Consider the following 19,793-nt stretch of genomic DNA (forward strand, 5'->3'; position numbering starts at 1 on the left):
TTAACCTTCTGAGGCTCTGCTTTGGCCTTCTTAGGAACAGTTTTAGCCTTCACAGTTTTAGACTCTGGTTTGTCCTTCTCAGGAGCTGTCTTGTTCTTTTTAGCAGGCTCTTTACCCATTCCTTTTCCCCTTGAAGGCGATTTATAACGATATCCACCTATTGAACCACCTATATCTAATTAATACAGAGGATAACCATAAATTACAAATTCACAAATTACTCATGGGAAAATTTAGAATATATGCATAAAAATCCTTTTAAATGCAAAAAGTGACCCTTTTAAAAGAATAAAGTGACCCTTTTTACTGCATAAAGTCACCCTTAAAAAACAACAAGTAACCCTTTTAACTAAAAAGTAACCCTTTAACAACCATAAAGTGACCCTTCTAACTATATAAAGTTACCCTTTTCACTGCATAAAGTCACCCTTTAAACTACAACAAGTAACCCTTTTAAATACAAACGTGACCCTTTTGACAGAATAAAGTGACCCTTTTCAAAGCATAAAGTGACCCTTTTCAAAGCATAAAATAACCTTTGTCATGCATATAAATAACATATATATATATATTACTCACACACAATGCACAATGCACATATTACTGGTACTCAAACACATATACACAAACACAATGCAGATATGCATACTATTCTCATAATCTAACTAAAACCTAACATCAAAATTTGAAGAATAATGAATAAAACTTCTGAAAACAAACATGCAAAATTTGTTTAACATGTAACAACACCACAACACATATATATCAAATTTTGAACCAATTACCACAATGAACAATAAAATAAAGCAAAATTAAACATAATAACTTCAAAATTGAAATTCAATTATCATAATATGCATAATAAATCAACAGAAAACAATAAAAAATAACATGCACTACTAATTTGACATATATAAGCGAAAATTCAATTGAAAATTCGAAAAAATGATGAAAAATTTAAATAAACACACCTTCTTCAGCATCTACAGCCTTCTTTGTAATCTTCTTCTTCACCATTGCTGAAACTAACACTACAAAAAACGAAAACAAAATCAAAATCAAAAAACCTAAAAATCGAAGAACGAAAACAATTTAAACTAACAAAAATCTCAAAAAAATAAGTAAACGAAACAGAATTAAGCGATAAACAACTTCACAATTGAAAGAAAAGAGAGAAAAAGCTCGAAAAGCAACAATGGAGGAGAGAGAACACGCTCGAAAAGCAACAATCGCCAGTTAACTGGTTTTTAGAGAGAGAAAAACGAGGAGAGAGAAAGCTATAGTGTTTGAATGAAGAGAGAAAATCGAGGAGAGAGAAAGTTCTATTTCTTTATTCAATTTTAGCAATCATTACACCCACGTGCAATCATTCCGCCATTCACTAAATTAATGAAAACCGGCTTTTTATAAAAATTTGTGAAAAGGTTAATATTCAAGATTAAAATTCAAGTTTATCACCTCCCAAATATTTGTTTTTGTATAACTAAAAAAACTTTTGTTACTTGAAAAATAAAAGAAACAATATTATCTATACTTTTATACTCCGTACTAAAGTAATCCACATAATTATCCCCTAAGTATACGTGTTATCATCTCTTAAAAAAAAATTTCGTCCAAAAAAATTGTTTTTTTAATGGGTTTTGAAAGTAGGGCGGTTCATCAGTCCAAGACCGGACCGAAAAATTGAATTTAAAAAACCAAAATCGGACTGATTAAGCTGGGACCAAACCTGGACCGGACCGGTTTTGATCGATTTTAGAATTTTATAAAAAAAATTCCTAAATTTTAAATAATTTATGGAAAACTCGAAAAAAAAATCAATATTTTAACGTCTTTTTTTGTATGTTTAGTACAAAAAAGTTCATACGGCTAGTTTTTCAAGCTTGTTAAGAATAATCTAAATCATTATTCAAGGTTTTATTAATAATTTAAAGGAAAAAACCGGCCCGATCCAAGACCGATTTTTATAGGATTTTGGACCGCACTGGACCGAAGACCGAAAAATAAATTTCTCGACTTGAAGACTGGACCGAATAATTTAGTCTGGGGTCGGTCCCAGTCGATCTGTTCCAATTTTTTGATCCGGACCAAATTTTGAACACCCCTAATTGAAAGAAGGTTGTTACTATATTTTAGGGAGAAGCTTTGATCTTATATGTAGGGAATGATTCCCACCTACAATATTTTAAATAAAATTAAAAAATATAGTGGTAAAGAATAATAAATGCTACGTAATATTACAAAATACTATTTAGGATATTATCAAAAAGTATTATTTTATACGAGTATTATTTTTTTCTGTTACTAGGGTGGCCTACGCCGCAATGTGTACGAAGGGGTTAGCTGTTGCGGATAAGTTGTATCGGCATGTGTTTACACCTTTAGTTTGGGTGGTAGTTTTAGTACATATTATTCGGTTTATGTGCATTTGAAATCCACCGAAATCTTTTATGTCGATTATTTTTAAATCCTCTAAAGCTTGATAGTATTTTTCCGAAATTATTATTAAATAATATTTAATTAATTTGCATCCCTTCATTTCATATTATTAATTTATTATCCCTTCATATCTTAAGGGGCAATTGTTAGTTTAGAACTCATAACTGATTTGCATGTTTCAATAATACTTCGTGTAATATTTCTAGCGTGGTTTTTTTCCGATGAATTTTTTGTGAGCTTAGGTCATAAGGAGTAGTAATATATATAATGTTGCACCTAAAAACTTAATTATGTAAGTTCTTTAATTCTCTACAACCATTAATATCTATATATAATACTAAAGCTGTAACCACTTAGTTATATTTTTCCTTTTAAATTCCTTCAATTTCCCTCCTATAATTAATCCCAAGTTTTTTTTTTTTTTTAATCTATCTATCATTGATTCACCTTGATCTTAGAATTTTTAAGTTATGTATACCTCTTGATAACATCTACTCAAATATCTCTATTTAATATGAATTGCATTCACAACTCCATAATGTTGTTTATGTAAATGTACATTTCAAAAGCTAATAAACCCTAACAATAGTTGCAGTGAAAGGACGACAAGATTATAATAAGAAGTGCAACCACAAAAGAGTAAAACTAAACAGTCTCTTGGTAATAAATAGTCTATTTGTACTTACAGTTTTTTTTTTAAAAAAATAATAATAATAATAACATATTAAGTATAAAGTATTAGAAGTTTTTTTTATTATAAAAAAAAAGGAAATTTTGCAAAAAAAAAAAAAAAAAAAAAAAAAAACACCTTTTTGTAAGTATTTTGTTTTGCAAAAAACCATCTTATAATTTTTTTTTTTTATTTTTTTTTTATTTATTTTTTTTTTGCAATAACATATCTTAATTTTATCTTTACTTTTAATAAGGTAGGGATATACAAGAATAACATGAGTATTATTCACATAATTGTACTGTAATATAAACATTGAGATTAATCTTATGGTATATCACAATATTTATTATTATTATTAACTTCAAATGATTTGTTTTGTACGACATGTTTCATCTTGCTAAGGCTTGTTCTTTCATTGCTTCTCTCATATAGGCAGAAAAGAAAATAAAAAAAAAATGGTTTTGTACAGTTTCTGATAAACAAATAATATAATCTATTATATATATATATATATATATATATATATATATATATATATATATATATATATATATATATATATATATATATATATACAAACTCGGGGAGTTTTGTCCCGAGTTTTTAGAGAGCCACGTACTATTTAATTTTCTTATTGCTCCATGTAAGATTATAAATTTTAGTTGTACCCAATCAAATAAGAGATTATTATTTTCTTTTAGAATTAAATAATTGAAATATCATGTAAGCAAAATTGGCGAATGAGATTTTTTAGTTTAAACTAATTTAAAAAAATATTATCTTTTGATTTTAGGAATCTTATTTAAATATGTAACAGATTTTAGCAAATAAATAAAAAAAATATTTTAAAAAATTCAAACAACCGTGCATTGCACGGGCTTCATCTAGTGTTATTGTAAAACAGTTCATTGCACGGATTTTGTACTAGTATTTTGATACTCTATAAGATATGTTTACAGCTGAGATAAACTTTAATTTTTTTTTCTATTAAGAGTACAATAAATGTCAACGGAGTATTCAAACTAAACACACTGTCAAACTTAATACGGAGTAGTTTTTTATTTATCTATTTTTTAAAATATTTTTAATTGCAATTATTTAGATAGCACAGCTATAAAAAGAATATGTAATCTCTAATTTTGTAATTGTTGAACCCATTGTAGCCCACTTGTGAGTGTCCCACATTAGAGAAAGAGGAGAGATGGTTCCACTTTATAAGGTAGAGGAGTAACTCCTATTATTGTCAATTGGTTTTAGTATGGAACCTTCTAAGTCTTGTTTGTGGATCAAACTCTCCTCTTCCTTATTCGGGTTGTCCAGACCCATTCATGTTGTCTCGAAATTTAACAGTAATCTTCCCCTGAAACTTGAGCTTCAATCACGTAGCTAGGAATAGTTTGACCGTATGGCAATGGGCAGCAGCTCGTGATTTCATGTGGTGGTTTTCTTTTATTTTATTTTATTTTATATTTCTTATATTTTATTTTTGTTTTGATATGATACATGTGGTGGTTGCAAAGTTGGCGATGCCTGCATTATGAATGCAATTGATCGCAATGGTATGTTATGGGATATTTATTGTCATTGAATTGTGTGAATAAAGAAAGAAAGAACGAAATAAGATAAAGATATGATGAATCAATCAATAACAGAAAATATTCCAAAAGGCAAAAACCATTTATTTCCAAGCATAGTTCCCAATCTACATTATTGCACAAACCCGTCTCTTTTTAGGCATGGTACTAGATTAGACCCGTACAATACGGATTTATTGAAATGAATTGCTTGTTTCTATTATTATTTTCCCGTATATACTTATAAATTAGATCATTAAAACATATCTATCATCATAAATTACATGAGCTATAACAAAATATAAAATTGAATGTCAATCACTCAATCCTATCTAATCAAACCATATTCATACAAATTTATATACTCCATCTAAGAGTTCAAAATACAAAATAAAAATACTTGTTATTTAAAGTTCCCTGCTGAAGGACAAACTCGTCAACCAAAAGATTAAGCTAATTGTTGAGGCCTAGGATTATATTTTTATACTCTATCAATTTTAATTTAAATAAATAGAAGCACCTTGAATACAAAACAATGATCACACTTAATCGACGACATTAATTCATTTTTATATAACAAAAATCCATATTATTAGTACATGACTTCATAGCTAGCTAGATACCTAGGTTGGTTGCACAGTCCTTTGTATAAAAAACACACACAAATGACATTTAAAAAAAAAGAAAAAAAAAACTTCGTAGTTACGGGGTTACCTAAAAAGTTAAGTTCGATATCAATTTTTTATCAACCAAAAAATATATACATTTATTTATTTATTGACACAATCAAAACATTGAAATGAAAAAAAAAAAAAAAAAAACCCTTATATGGCATCATAAGTACATTTGGCGGGAATATTTTTTATGAGAGAGCGACACATATAAAGTTTGAGGAGAGGATAATGTCATCAATTTTTTATTTTATAAATAGTTAATATTTAGTTTTTTTTTTAAGAAAAAAATGGTCTAAATATAGAAATTAATACATCCGTTATATATTAGTTGCAACTTTGGAATTTTTTATATCTCACAATAATACCCCAAAGTTGTATCTAATATGTAACGGAGGTAGCCCAAAGAAACAAAAGGAGCATTCGTTTATGTTTTTGCACATTTAATAATAATAATAATAATAATAATAATAATAATTAATCCATTCGTATATTATTTGTCACATTTATATATCTGTCTTTATTATAATCAATATACAAATGTGGTACAATTGAAATAAAGACATACCTTTCTAGAATTAGTTATTTGGTCTACCTTAATAAGTGCACATTTAAATTTGTCAATTCATAAGTTTGACAATTCATATCTCTTTACAAGTTGTCAAATAGTATTAAATAAAATTGTTATATATTACTATCAAGAAATTATTGAAATAAATTAAATTAAACAAAACCCTTAAATGACTAAGATTTTATTTCTTATATGCTAGGAATTATATAGAAGATTTTTAATACAATTTTACATAAGAACTTTTAAAGATGGATGAAGTTTAAATTTATTTGGACGAAAAAGATTAATGCTAAAATTAACTTAAATGCCCTTAAAAAAAATAAAATAAAAATAAATAAATAAAAAACCTTAAATGGTTTATAACACTCATTACTTCCGTAGGCCGTAACGCAATATATATTTGCTACTCCAATCGACACATCATCTTGTTTCTAGAGTCAAAATCTAAACTAATCAATATCAATATATATTATATATATATTTTTTTTTTGACACAATATCAATATATATTATTAAAACTTATGGCAAGACATATTATTTTGCCATACATCACTAATTTTGCCATTGGGTATATGATGTGATGCCATATCATATCAGTCCTTTGATGATTGAAAACTCCATGCATTAACCTCCATGTGTTAATGTTTAGTTTAATTGAAAAACTCTTTATATGCATAACCCCCAATTTAAATTTCCCTTGAAATGTAACTCTTTAATAATTGCTCAACAATTAAATTTGTAAGAAATTAAACATTACTCCATTTTTTTATCAATTTTTTTTTTTAAACAACGAATTTGATTTATCACTTACCCTATATTTATTAGAGCAAATTAAAAAAATTAGTCTTATAGTTAAACCATATCATACAGACAACAAACTATTTAAGCTATCATCTTTAAAAAAAAAAAAAAAAAAAAAAAAAAAAAAAAAAATTCCACCACTTAAGCTCTCAATGACAAACAACAAGCCAAAATATATGTAGTTCGACTAAAGTAATAAATTTATAATGACCCGAAGAATCATCTGGACCAATAACTAATTAATTATGAAAACTTAATAACGAAAATGTCAAGGTCTTCATAACACATATTACTCATAACAAATAAGAGGTATGTTCATTTCCAATGCCAATTTGTGGCAAAAAATATATACGTATAAATTCCAAAGTGTAAAAGGTTACCTCTACAAAGTTTATGGTAACATTAAGTAGTGTCGGCAAAGCTCTGCTTCCTACATGCACATCACCTTTCACTGATAATTGCTCAAATCTTACTTCAATTTTCGGCATCTCAACTCCGACCCTACATGAAATATTTTATTGCGTAAACATCTATAGCATCGTTTTGCAATTGTCAACGAACAACTATACATCATGGATATCAGGATATGCAACATTAGCATGTAACTAGTTGCTTCCTTACATCGGTTGGTCCAAATAAGGACTATAAGTTATTTTGATTTAATCGTAACTGTTAACGGACCAATTCAACCTTGAAATCTAACATTAACATTTACTATTTGCACACAAATTAAGAAAATAAGAATGAGAGTAAACTTACCGATCAAAACGGTCTCTGATTCTTCTTAAGAAGTTTTCATGATCATCTCTAGAGAATAAATTATCAACCAACATCTTCATTTCTTGCCTCTCCATCTTTTGAACATTAATTTCATTATCATGCAATTTAGGTTTTCCCTCCTCATCCCCCAATATCCATCTTCCCGGAGTGCCTGAATCATACGCACCCATCTTTTGATTAATTAAATGGCTATATTTCTGAAGGGTATACGGAGTATATGATAACATATATATACAGTAATAGTAGTAGTTGTCTTAAGCCACACTTACACGTGCATTTAATATACTATAAGTATATAATTTTTACGTATTTTTATTTATATATACATTTTTTATGTATATTTTTAATAGTTGTGGTAGTATGGTACATACATATGAACCTAAAAGCTACGTATAGGACAATTTAATTTTTGTAAATTGTTAGGATTATTAGGATATGTTTTCCTAATCAATAGGTATTGATTTGGGAATTAATTATAGGAAAAATTAGAAATAATAATCCCAACTTTCATCAATTTTGGTAGAATAATTCCAACTTTGGTCTATATTGGAATAATCCGAACTTTGAGGGGTCTTTTTTTTCTTCAATCCCTAACCGGTCAACAAAAGTCAATGTTCTACTATATCAGGTCACTTGACATGCGTCAAGCCCTGATTGGTCCAAAAATTAAAAAAAAAAACAAAAATAAAAAAAAATAAAAAAAACCAAAAAACAAAAAAATCAGAAAACCCAGCCAGCCTCCCCTCCACCACCACTGCCCAGTCGCCGCCGACCGCCGTTATTCCCACATCGACTGCAGATTTCCCACACCTTTTCCCCATCCCCGAAATACCCTCCAACCCCCCCGCGCAACCACCAGTCCACCACAAAAAACCCCTTTCCCACTCCCGAAAAACCCCAAAAACTCCTCCTCCACCCCGAAACCCTAGAGACTAGGGTTTTCGATGGTGGTGGAGGAGTTTTTGGGGGTTTTGGGGAGTGAGGGAGCTGGTTTTAAGGGTTTTCGAGAGTTGGGGAGGGGGGTTTCGAGTGGTGGTGGTAGGTTGATGATAAAGGAGATTACGAGATTTGAGGGGAAATTTGAGGGTGGTGGTTCAGGGGGAAGGACGACTGGGGTTTCCCGGGAGTAGGGGCGGCTGGACGGCGGGAGGAGAGTTGTGGACGACGGGAGGAGGGTTGTGGGATTGTGGTGGCTGGGGTTTCGGTGGGTAATGGGGCTGGGTTTCTGATTTTTTTTCATCTTTTTCTGTTTTATTTATTTTTTTGGCTAATTAGCTCTTGACGCTTGCATTTTATTAAAAACAGTAAAAAAAAAATTAACCATTTTATCAGGTTGCCGGTAATTGGGATTGAAGAAAAAGAAAATCCCTATAGTTCGGATTATTCCAGTATAATCCAAAGTTGGGATTATTCTACAAAAATTGATGAAAGTTGGGATTATTTTTTCTAATTTTTCCTTAATTATATGGTTGAATATGTTCTGATTTGTTACCATATTATGGTAAATGCCTTGTGTTAGTTAAGACGAACACTACAAGAGGGGGTGAATTGTATGTGAGTTCCTACTGACTACTTTTGCGAAATGTAAAACAGAATATAAAAGGAACTTACAATGCACACAGGATTTTACAAGGAAACCTTACATGGCCCAACTGGAAGTAAAACCTCGACCATCTAAGGGATTTCAAACACCAAACTAATTCACTATAACAGAGCGAACACACAAGTTACAACCTATTATAATCAGACCTAGCCTCACAAGTTCCAGATTGAACTTGCTACACAGTAGAACCCTATTCTACCCAACCTAAGTTCCTAACTTAGATTCACTCATACTCCCTGAGTACTTTCTCACTCAGCTTCAACCTAGAAGCTTAAAATATTGTATGCAATGATATGATTCACTCACCCAAACTCCAACTAATACAAACACTTGATCACTAGTATATGAAAGGAAAGCTACACATAAAATCCGAAACTAATATGACAAAGTATGAACTTGGCAAACTTACACAATTAAGCACTCTTTGAATTCTTCACGCATAAACTCACGGAGAAATGTGAAATGTCAATTCTACTATTTATACAAGAATAACTCGTATAGAAAGTAGGGTTTTCAAAAGATAAATTTAGTAAAATTTCCGAATTTCACAAACACGTTTTTAAGTATATCTTTTGTAAAGAAAATCTTTTTAGAAAAACTTATTAAAGATAAATTATGAAAAGAATAATATCTTTTGGTAGAATTAGATTTTATGAAATAAAATCTTTTTAGAAAATCTTTTCACAAAAACTTATCTCTTTTAAACTTTCCTATTTTAAGCTTGCCAAACTTTATCACGTTTTTAATAGATTTCATGTATAATCCTACCAATCACATTTACAGCAATCTTTAGAAAATATAAACTTAACAAAACTAAATTACCTCGTCAAATATTGTAAGTGAAGATACTTGGGCTTCACGCAGTCCAGGACTAAGTTCCTACTGTCTTTTTTTCTCCAGCTCTTAGCTAGAACCTCGAAGGCCAAGTTCTTGTGGAACTTGCTGTCTTCAATGCAGACCAAGTTAGTCTTCTTAAATTGCTATCTTCATGTTCCTGTTAAGGAAATCAACTAGTTCCAGATAGGAACTCTTCTTCTACTAGCTTTAACTTTCCTCTTGACTTTCCTTTAGTCTTCATTAAACAAGTTTCTCTTCCACTTTCAAAGTCTATAAACCTGTTCTAATTTCAACACTTAGAAAATACTTATTAGATGAAGTTTGCTATTTTGTGTTCATCATCATCAAAACCTTTAAGCTTCAACAATTTCCCCCCTTTTTGATGATGACAACCTTTCGCAAACTTCCAAAGAAAGTTAAAACTTAGAGCATGACATATTTTTGTATTTTTGATTTTTTAACAAGGAAATAAAAATATAACTAAATCAAAACAGAAAAGCAAAAATAACTTAAACAAACAAAACAAACAAAACATAAAATAAAACAGAACCAAACAAAAATAGAACTAAAACTACTTTATACACAGCATCAGAGTAATTTCTGATACTTTTTCAACTGGAACCCAGAACAACTACAACCTTCAAGTTTGCTTCTTCTTTTCCCCCTTTTGGCATTATCAAAAAGTCATGTACTTCAAGTTATTAAGCATCTAGCCACAACCCCACAAGCAATTCATCTAGTGTAGGAAACTAAAGGCAGCGCTGACAAACCCCCTTCAATTAGTTCCACTTTCCTGCATATACTTTCATAGCATAATAGTCACATATGTATAGGCGAAGTTCCAAATAGTCCTTTATAAACCAAAATATTATCCTATTTAGCAATTTACAGAACAAAATATTTCAAATTTAAACTAGAAACAAAATTAAAATTGTTCATGACTAAACACAGCAGGAAAAGAAATAAGGCTAGGATAAAATAGGCTAAAGCTAAGGTAGGCTGAGAGAAGTAGGCTGGATCAACTTTGAAGAAACTCAATAATCTTCTTGTTATCTTCTTTCTGATGTTCAATGCAGGAGTCTAGCTTGTCTTCCAAGCTCTTGATAGCCTTCTGGAACTCCACCTTCTGTTCATTTAGACTCTTCTCAAGACCCTGCACTGTTCTTTCCAGCTTCTGAATTTTTCCTGCAACTTCCTTGAGTTGTTTCTCAGCAACCTCTGCTTTGTCAAACAGTTCTGCAACTTGTCCTTCAAGTACCTTATCATCAGTATCCATAACCAAGGGCTGCTCCATACTAGTTTATGGGAGGGAACTTGTTGACAACCTCTTACTCTTCCTTACATGTTCCCTAGAAGGTACCTCTTCTTTCTTCTTCCGACTAGCTACAGACTTCTTTTCCTCAACCCTCTGTATATTTTCCTCTACAACCCCTAGGCTGATTCCTAATAGAGGTTTTTCATTGATTACATTCTCTGCCTTTTCCTTCAATCCACAATAATTTCCTTTGAGTTTCACTCCTAGAGACTCAAAGACAGTTAATAGCATAGCCCATAGCCTACTTTGTTCTTGTTAGGAACACAATGGGCAAGATGTTGATTTATTAAAGAAGGAAAATTCACCTTAATCTTTTTAGACAAGAGAAAATTACAGCCATATCCATTAAACAAGATTCACCTTTATTCTGAGTTCGAGGCACTATAGTCTTTTTAACCAAATTAAACAGTGTGTTCATGGGGCTTAAATCATTATGGCTCATAATATTCTTCCCCCTTTTCCTCCCAGAAATTCAACTATATCACCTCCTAGTAAGTTTCCTACCTTCACACTAGACTTTCCCTTTACATACATCTCATAACCCTCAGTTGGAACTTTTAGAATAGTTCCTAGGTTTCCACATCAAACTCAATCTTAATTTCATTGATACCACTCAAAATTACCCCTTGTTTTACTTGAAATTTTTTACAGAATTCATTCATAGCAATTGGATACATGAAGTTATTTGAGGCCTTAGGTAACAAATATTCCCACCCTTGAAATAATCAGATCTAGAACTTCCAAAAACCTATCTTTTCTACACCAACTTAACTCAAGCCTATGGCCAACAACATACCTTCCAGCATGAGTCTCAAGTTCTGATTGATCAGTCTCCTCCTATTGGGTCGTTTTCTTCTCCTGATTCTAAGTCCCCTGTTACGAAATCTTCGACCTCCTTGATGTGCTCCTCAACCGTCTTTTCTTTTGCCTTGATTTCTTTCCAACCTCTCTATCTTTTGAGAATGTCTGAAAAAGATACTTCCTCAACCACTGAAGGCTTATCCGCTGTGTTTTTCTTGGTCGTGGAGTAGGTTAGGGCAGTTTTGACTTGGGGTTTCTTGGGTTTTTCGGTCGAAGCTTTGTAGGATACCATGGTTAATTGAGAGAATTCTTCAGGTTCCGATTTGTGTGTATCTTGAGAGTTTTCTGATGAGTTGATGGAAGTAACAATTGCCATGACTTGGAGTTTAAGGGTTTTCGGAAAGCTTTGTTAGTTTTGACAGTGAGTAATTTCGATTTGACAGTGGAGAGATAAGGTGGGTGAAAGATGCTTTTATAATTAACGAAGCGGTGTGAGGGAAATAGAGAGTTTGTACTTGTAGACACCAAATTATGTCTCCCCAAAACCAAAGCCAGTGATGAGTAATTTTCACGTCATTTGATTACCGAACAAGGTGAAATGTGAAATAGTCTTGTGATGCCTCTGTTTTTAATAAAAGTACTTCTTTATGTTTTCAAAATTATTTCTTTTCGTATCTTATTTATGAAACTATCCAATCCAATTTATTTTGGTCCATAATATGGGTCCAATAATAGTGTAGTTGGATGGGGCTCGAAAAGAGCTTTCCAATGATATATTATAAGCCTAGTTCCGATGAATAGTGAGAAAGTTATGACCCAAATATTAAATTGGATATTAAATGAGTTTTATGGGTGACCTAATGATCAAGTGGAGGGTCCATTAATAATCATTCCTAAAGTCATTAGGAATTACTTTAATTTTCTAGAATAATCTAGAAGGTTATTTTAAGTTCTAAAGGGATTAGGATTAATAATTATATTTTTAGAAAAGATAAAGAATTTTAGTTGGAATAAAATAAGTGTTTTAAAAGATTTAATATGACTTTAAATGATAAAGTACGGACTCTAATTGTCCGATTATATTGACAAAAGTTATCCCGTAGCACCATCGCACTGCGACAGGTCCATCGCGCCTCGATAGGCCTGTCGCGCCACATTGGGTGCAGTTTTATTTCGATTCGAATTCTAACTCTTTTATAATCGTTTTCGATTGTTTTTCTCTATAAATAGCGTCGTATTTCCCCGTTTTCAATCACCAACAATCATCAATAATCATCATCTATTCTATTCTCTCTCTCAAAGCTAGAAGCTTATTCTTTCTCTCTCTTTCTAAGCCTAGCCCTTTTCAAAACACCATTCGTTCATCACGAGCCTTAGACACACCTAGCCAAGCTCGAAGTTGCCTTCGCCCTAGACGTGAAAGGTTGATAATTTCTGAGGGTTTGGTCCCGAATCCCTATTTCAATTATTTTAAATTAATCATTTGATTTAATATTTTCATTGAAGTTACTAATGTGTGTATTTTTTTTTTAATAGAAAGAGGTATGAGACAACAAAGTGAGTAATTTCAATTGCTATATATCTTTAGAAAGCATGCTTAAATTATTTTGATTCCTAGTATCATGTTAGGATGTTATTTATTGTTTTCTAGTATCATGATTAGGTTGTTTCCTATTCCTTATATCATGCTAGTATCATGTTATGGCTAAATCTTTGATTTTTAATGTTTAGTGACATGCTAGGATTTGTTATTAATCTTGTTAGTATCATGCCTAGGATCTTGCTAATAATATTATGCTTTGATGAGATTAAGATTATGATGATGATGATGATTGTTGTTATTTATAATATTATGTTTCTTGATATATTATTGATTATTTCTTGATCACGCCCTCTCTAGCAGGTTTAAAGGGAATTTGTACTTGTAATCACGCTTAATAAGATAATTAATAATTTTATATGATTTTAATTCAAGTGATCACCAATAATAGATTTGTTTGTGCATTAATATTCAACCAACGTAGATCAAACAGGTTTAGGATTAATATATTGATTGTATGTTAGTCAAAAAGCGCACATGAATATGAGAAGAATAAAGTAAAAGCCTATTTTTAGGGCAGGTTCAATCTCTTCTAGGTTGAATTTGTACTTTCATCCCCAAATATCCAGTCATGGTTCCGGACCACTATGGAATTAGCGATCTCATGGATCGTGAAGGGGTGTAACCTTCACCATGTGAACGGTTTACAAGTTCCTAAAACTTGTTGGCGACTCTTTTGCACTAGCTTCCTTCCCTTTGAACGCCACCATACTTAAGTGTATGATCACAGTCGGGCTCAAGTGTGAGATGCTTGAAATATTCCCTACAGTAATGTTTAGTCATTAATTGAACAAGTTCAATTTATTTTCCGAAAATAAATAGTATGTATTTAACCAAAATCCTTTTCTTTCTAAATTCAATTAATTTCTAAACATAAGAATTTATTTAACAAAACAGATGTTAAGTGTTTGTGAACTAACCTCTAGAAATTCACCAACGGTGACACTTTAGCTATGTTTAGCACACCATAATTGTGCTAGATGCTCTTTTTGCTCTTTTTACATTGTTTCTGATTTTGCCATATGTTGGAACTTTAGAAGCAATCAAGTCAGCTTGATCATCCCAAGTTTCAATCTCAATTTCTCAAATCTTTCTTTGTTCAAGGGCTTAGTTAGAATATTTGCAATTTGATTTTCAATTGGACAAAATTCTAACTTAATGTTCCCTTGCTTCACATTGTCTTTTAGGAAGTGATGTCTAATGTGGATGTGCTTGACCTTTGAATGTTGAACTGGATCTTTAGAAATACATATAGCACTAGTATTGTCACAAAATAGGAACACATTAAAATAAAATACCAAAATCTCTAACATGTTTCTTTATCCATAACATTTGAGAACAACATGTTGTTGTAGCTACATATTCAGCTTCAGCTGTAGATAATGCAACTGTGTTTTGCTTCTTGGAACCCCAAGAAACTAAACATGGTCCTAAAAATTGTGTCATACCTGAAGTGCTTTTTCTATTAACCAAATCACTTGCATAGTCAGCGTTAGTAAAGCCATTTAAATCAAATGAGTCACTTCTAGGATAGAAAAGACCCAAGTCATCAGTTCCTTTCAAGTAACAAAGGATTCTCTTTATTGCTATCAAGTGAGATTCCTTTGGGTTTACTGGGAACCTGGCACATAAACCTACACTAAAAGAAATGTCAGGTCTACTAGCTGTTAACTAAAGTAGAGAACCAATCATACCTCGATACATAATTTGGTCTATGCAAGTTCCAGATGGATCTTCATCCAGTCTTGTAGCAATACCCATGGGAGTTCTATTGGTTTTTGCATTATCAAGCTTGAATTTCTTAATCAGTTCCTTTATGGACTTCTGTTGATGGATCATGATACCTTTGTCAGTTTGCTTGATTTGCAAACCAAGAAAGCAATTTAATTCTCCCATCATGCTTTTTTCAAATTCTCCTCCCATAAGGTCAGCAAAGTATTTACACAAAGATTTATTAGTTGCACCGAATAATATATCATCAACATAAACTTGTACAACTAGGATATAAGTTCCATTTGATTTCAAAAACAAGGTTTTATCAATTTTTCCACGCTTAAAATCATTTTTCAAAAGGAGCTTAGATAACCTTATATACCATGCTCTAGGAGCTTACTTTAGTCCATAAAAGGCTTTATCAAGCTTGTAAACATGGTTTGGGAACTCTGGATTTTCAAATCCAGGAGGTTGTTCCACATAAACGTCCTCTTTAAGTAATCCATTTAGAAATTCACATTTAATGTCCATCTAGTACAACCTAAATTCCATATATGTAGCGAAAGCAATAAGTAAGCGAATGGTCTCTAACCTGGCCACTGGAGCAAATGTTTCTTCATAGTCGATTCCTTCCTGTTGATTAAAACCTTGTACTACAAGTTTTGCCTTGTTCCTAACAATAATACCATGCTCATCTAGTTTGTTTCTGAATACCCATTTTAGTCTAATTGTCTTTTGATCAACTGGTCTAGGTTCCAGATGCCAAACTTCATTTCTTTCAAACTCATTTAATTCTTCTTGCATAGCATTAATCTAGTCAGCGTCAGTTAAAGCTTCAACATGGTTCTTAAGGTTCCATGGAGGATAGGAATGCATAGAATGCACAGAAGTTCCTAAGCTGCGATCTTGTTTGAGTTCCTTTGGTGATATCACTCATGATTGCACCAACTGAATGTGAGCTTTGATGCTTCCAAGACTTAGGTGTAATTCCTTGATTGGATACAATCTTTCTTGATTATTGTTGACTGGTAATTCTGTTGGAACTTCATCTTGTGATTCAACTATAACTTCTTCTGGAACTTCTGTTTGCTCTTGATCTTGATTTTGAACTGGAGTTCCTTGTGCATCCTCTCTAGTTTGCTCTTCATTTGCTTCATCCTCTGTAATTTTCCACTTCTCTGTAGTCAGTTTTCAAAATTATCATGATTTTAATAAGTTAGACTAATTGTTGATTCATTATATGACATATATCATATGATTTTAAAAATAAAAAAACCAAAAAACAAAAAACCACGGTGATTTTATTTAGGAAATTTTTACCACAAAAAAATGTATCCATTTTCAAAATAACCACCCGTTAAAATTTTTATTTTATTTTATTTTACCACCCCTTAAATTCAAAAACTATTCAAATTACCACTCATTTCGAAATTCTGGTGGATTTCTCTTATGTGGGCCCCACCCAACGACTCTTAATGGTGACAGGAAGAAGATGATTAGTAGTAGTGGCAATCAGACAACATGCTCTTGGTTTTTTTAGTTATTTTCTTTTGGTTTTAGGTTGTCTTGTACTCAATAAACTGGTTTAAGGGGGAGGTGGAGTAAAGACAGGGCTAGTTGTAATGCTTAGACATAGCTGTTACTAGCCGTTGGGTGGGTCGACAAAACATAAATCCACCACAATTTTGAAATGGGTGGTAATCTGAGTAGTTTTTTAATTTAAGGGGTGGTAAAAAAAAATTAAACGAGTGGTGATTTTGAAAATGGATACATTTTTGGGTGATAATTTAAAAAATTTTCCTTTCATTTACTCTATATCATATTTTGAAAATTGAAAAAAAAAATCCTAACTTTGCTCCATTTTCTTTTAATAATCCCAACTTTTGATCATTCTAGAATAATCCCAACTTTGGGGATTGTTTTCTTTCTTCAATCCCAATTACCAGTTACTTGTTGAACTGGTTAATTTTCCTTTTTTTGTTTAATCAATGCTACGTGTCAAGTGTTAATTAGCCAAAAAATTAAAAATAAACAAAAAAAATTAAAAAAAAAAAATCATAAAACACCCCTCCCTTCCCTAGCCACCCTCACTAGCCACACCGTCCACCGAAACCCCAGCCCACTGCCCACCGGAAAACACACGCCCTTCCTCCCGCCGGCAAGCCACCCCATTCCACACATGCTACAACCGCAAATAACAACAACAAACACCAACAGCTCAGCCCAAAAACCACACAACCCGCCAATGAAAAACTTAACAACCCCATCACCACCAGCCTAAATCGTCAGCCGCAACACCCATCTCAACCTCATCTCCAATTTGTTACCTGAAACCAGCAATTTAACACTATTTCATCAATTTTAGCCTCCAAAAGCATCAATAACTTCGAATTATTCTCATGGAGTGCGCTCACGAGGGTGATGGTTCAACAGGGAAGGGGGAGTGCGCTCACGAGGGTGGTGGTTCAAGGAGAAAGGAGGATGGGCGACGGGATGGGAGCACCGGTGGCTAGCCGATAGCGAAGGCAATTGGGCTGAGAACTCGAAGCGAGTTTCGATGAACGGCGAAGGTTTGATGTTGGATCGGCGGAGACGGAAATGTTGATGTTGTGAAGGTTGCTGATGCGGGGGAGGTTTCAGGGGAGCCTGGTATTTTCGGGGTATGGGCATGGATATGCTGCTGGAGGATGACAGGGTGGTGGATGAGCTTGGGGGTTCTGGTGAGAGGCTGGGTGGTTTATAGGGTTTTTTCTTTTTATTTTTTAAAAACCTTTTTATTATTTGCACCAATGACAAGCTGACACATGTAATGTAACATGCTATTAGAGGTCGTAGACTTCTGTTGACCGGTTTGGGATTGAAGAAAGAAAACAATCCCCAAAATTGGGATTATGTTAGAATAATCCAAAGTTGGGATTATTAAAAGAAAACGGAGCAAATTTGGGATGATTATTTACAATTTTTCCATCACTTTTTCTAATTTTATTTTCCTTTTTGTTTTCAAATCAAACAAAACAAATGAAAACGAACAGATTTTTAAAGAGATTGCAATACATTTTTTAATCGTTTGGTCAATTGGTCATATATTTTTGTTGAAGCTTAAAGGTTTTGATGATGATGTATATAAACCAGCAAACTTCAATTAATAAGAATTCTCTAAGTGTTGTAATTAGAACCGGTGAAGTAGACTTTGGAAGTGGAAGAGTAACCTAACTATGAAAACTCGAGGAGATTTCAAGGAAAGTTAAAGAAGATAGAAGAAGAGTTCCATCCAGGAACTAACTGAGTTCCCTAACAGGAACATGAAGACAGCAAGTTGAGAAGCTCAACTTAGCCTGCGTTGAATACAACAAGTTTCACAAGAACTTAGCCTACGAAGTTCCAATTGAGAACTGGAAGTCAAGTGACACTTAGTCCTGGACTGTGTGAAGCCCAAGTATCCTAGAATGTAATAATTGACGAGACAATTTAGTTTTGTTAACTTTATATCTTTAATATTGCTGTAACTGTGATTGGTAAGTTTATATATGAAATTTATTAGAAACGTGATAAAAGCTTGGCAAGCATAAAATTGGAAAGTTTTAAAAAAGATAAGTTTTTGTGAAAAGATTTTTTAGAAAGATTTTATTTCATAAAAACTAATTATATCAAAAGATATTATTCTTTTGATAGTTTATCTTTGATAATTTTTCTAAAAAGATTTTCTTCTAAAAACATTTACATAAAACCGTGTTTTGAGATTTTGGTAAAATAACATAATTATCTTTCTAAAACCCTACTTTCTATATGAGCAAGTCTTATATAAATGGTAGAAATCTCATTTCATATTTTTATCTGAGTTTATGCGTGAAGAATTCGAAGAGTGCATATTAGTGTAAGTATGCCAAGTTCATTCTTTCTCATATTAGTTTCGGATTTCATGTGTATCTTACCTTTCATATATTAGAGTCAAATTATTTGTATTGGTTGGGTTATTGGGTGTGTGTGTGTGAATTATATCATTGCATACAGTTGTGTAAGCTTCTCGGTTGAAGCTGAGTGAGAGTACTTAGGAAGTACGAGTGAATCTAAGTCAGGGACTTAGGTTGGGTAGAATAGAGTTCTACTGTGTAGCAAGTTCGATTGGAACTTGGGTTAAGGTCTGAGTATAATAGGTTGTAACTTGTGAGTTTTCCCTATTATAGTGGATTGATTTGGTTTTGGAAATCCCTTAGAGGGTCGAGGTTTTACTTCCAGTTGGGCCCTGGAAGGTTTCCTCGTAAAATACTGTGTACTTTGCAAGTTCCTTTACATTCTATTTTATATTCCGCAAAACTAGTTACTAGGAACTCACATACAATTCACCCCCTCTTGCAGTGTTCGTCTTAACTAATAATTTTGAATAGATATAGCATACTCGTATATATGTATGAGCT

The 19,793-nt window shown here is 32.2% G+C and overlaps 1 pseudogene; it reads right to left on the reverse strand.

Annotated features, from left to right (window-relative positions):
- LOC145570577 (ABC transporter G family member 39-like) overlaps positions 1-7,666 on the reverse strand; it is a 140,386-nt pseudogene extending 132,720 nt beyond the window's left edge.
- Positions 7,667-19,793: the final 12,127 nt, after the last annotated feature.

This window comes from Chenopodium album, chromosome 12 (assembly GCF_948465745.1).
Source record: "Chenopodium album chromosome 12, dcCheAlbu1.1, whole genome shotgun sequence".
Lineage (NCBI taxonomy): Eukaryota > Viridiplantae > Streptophyta > Magnoliopsida > Caryophyllales > Amaranthaceae > Chenopodium > Chenopodium album.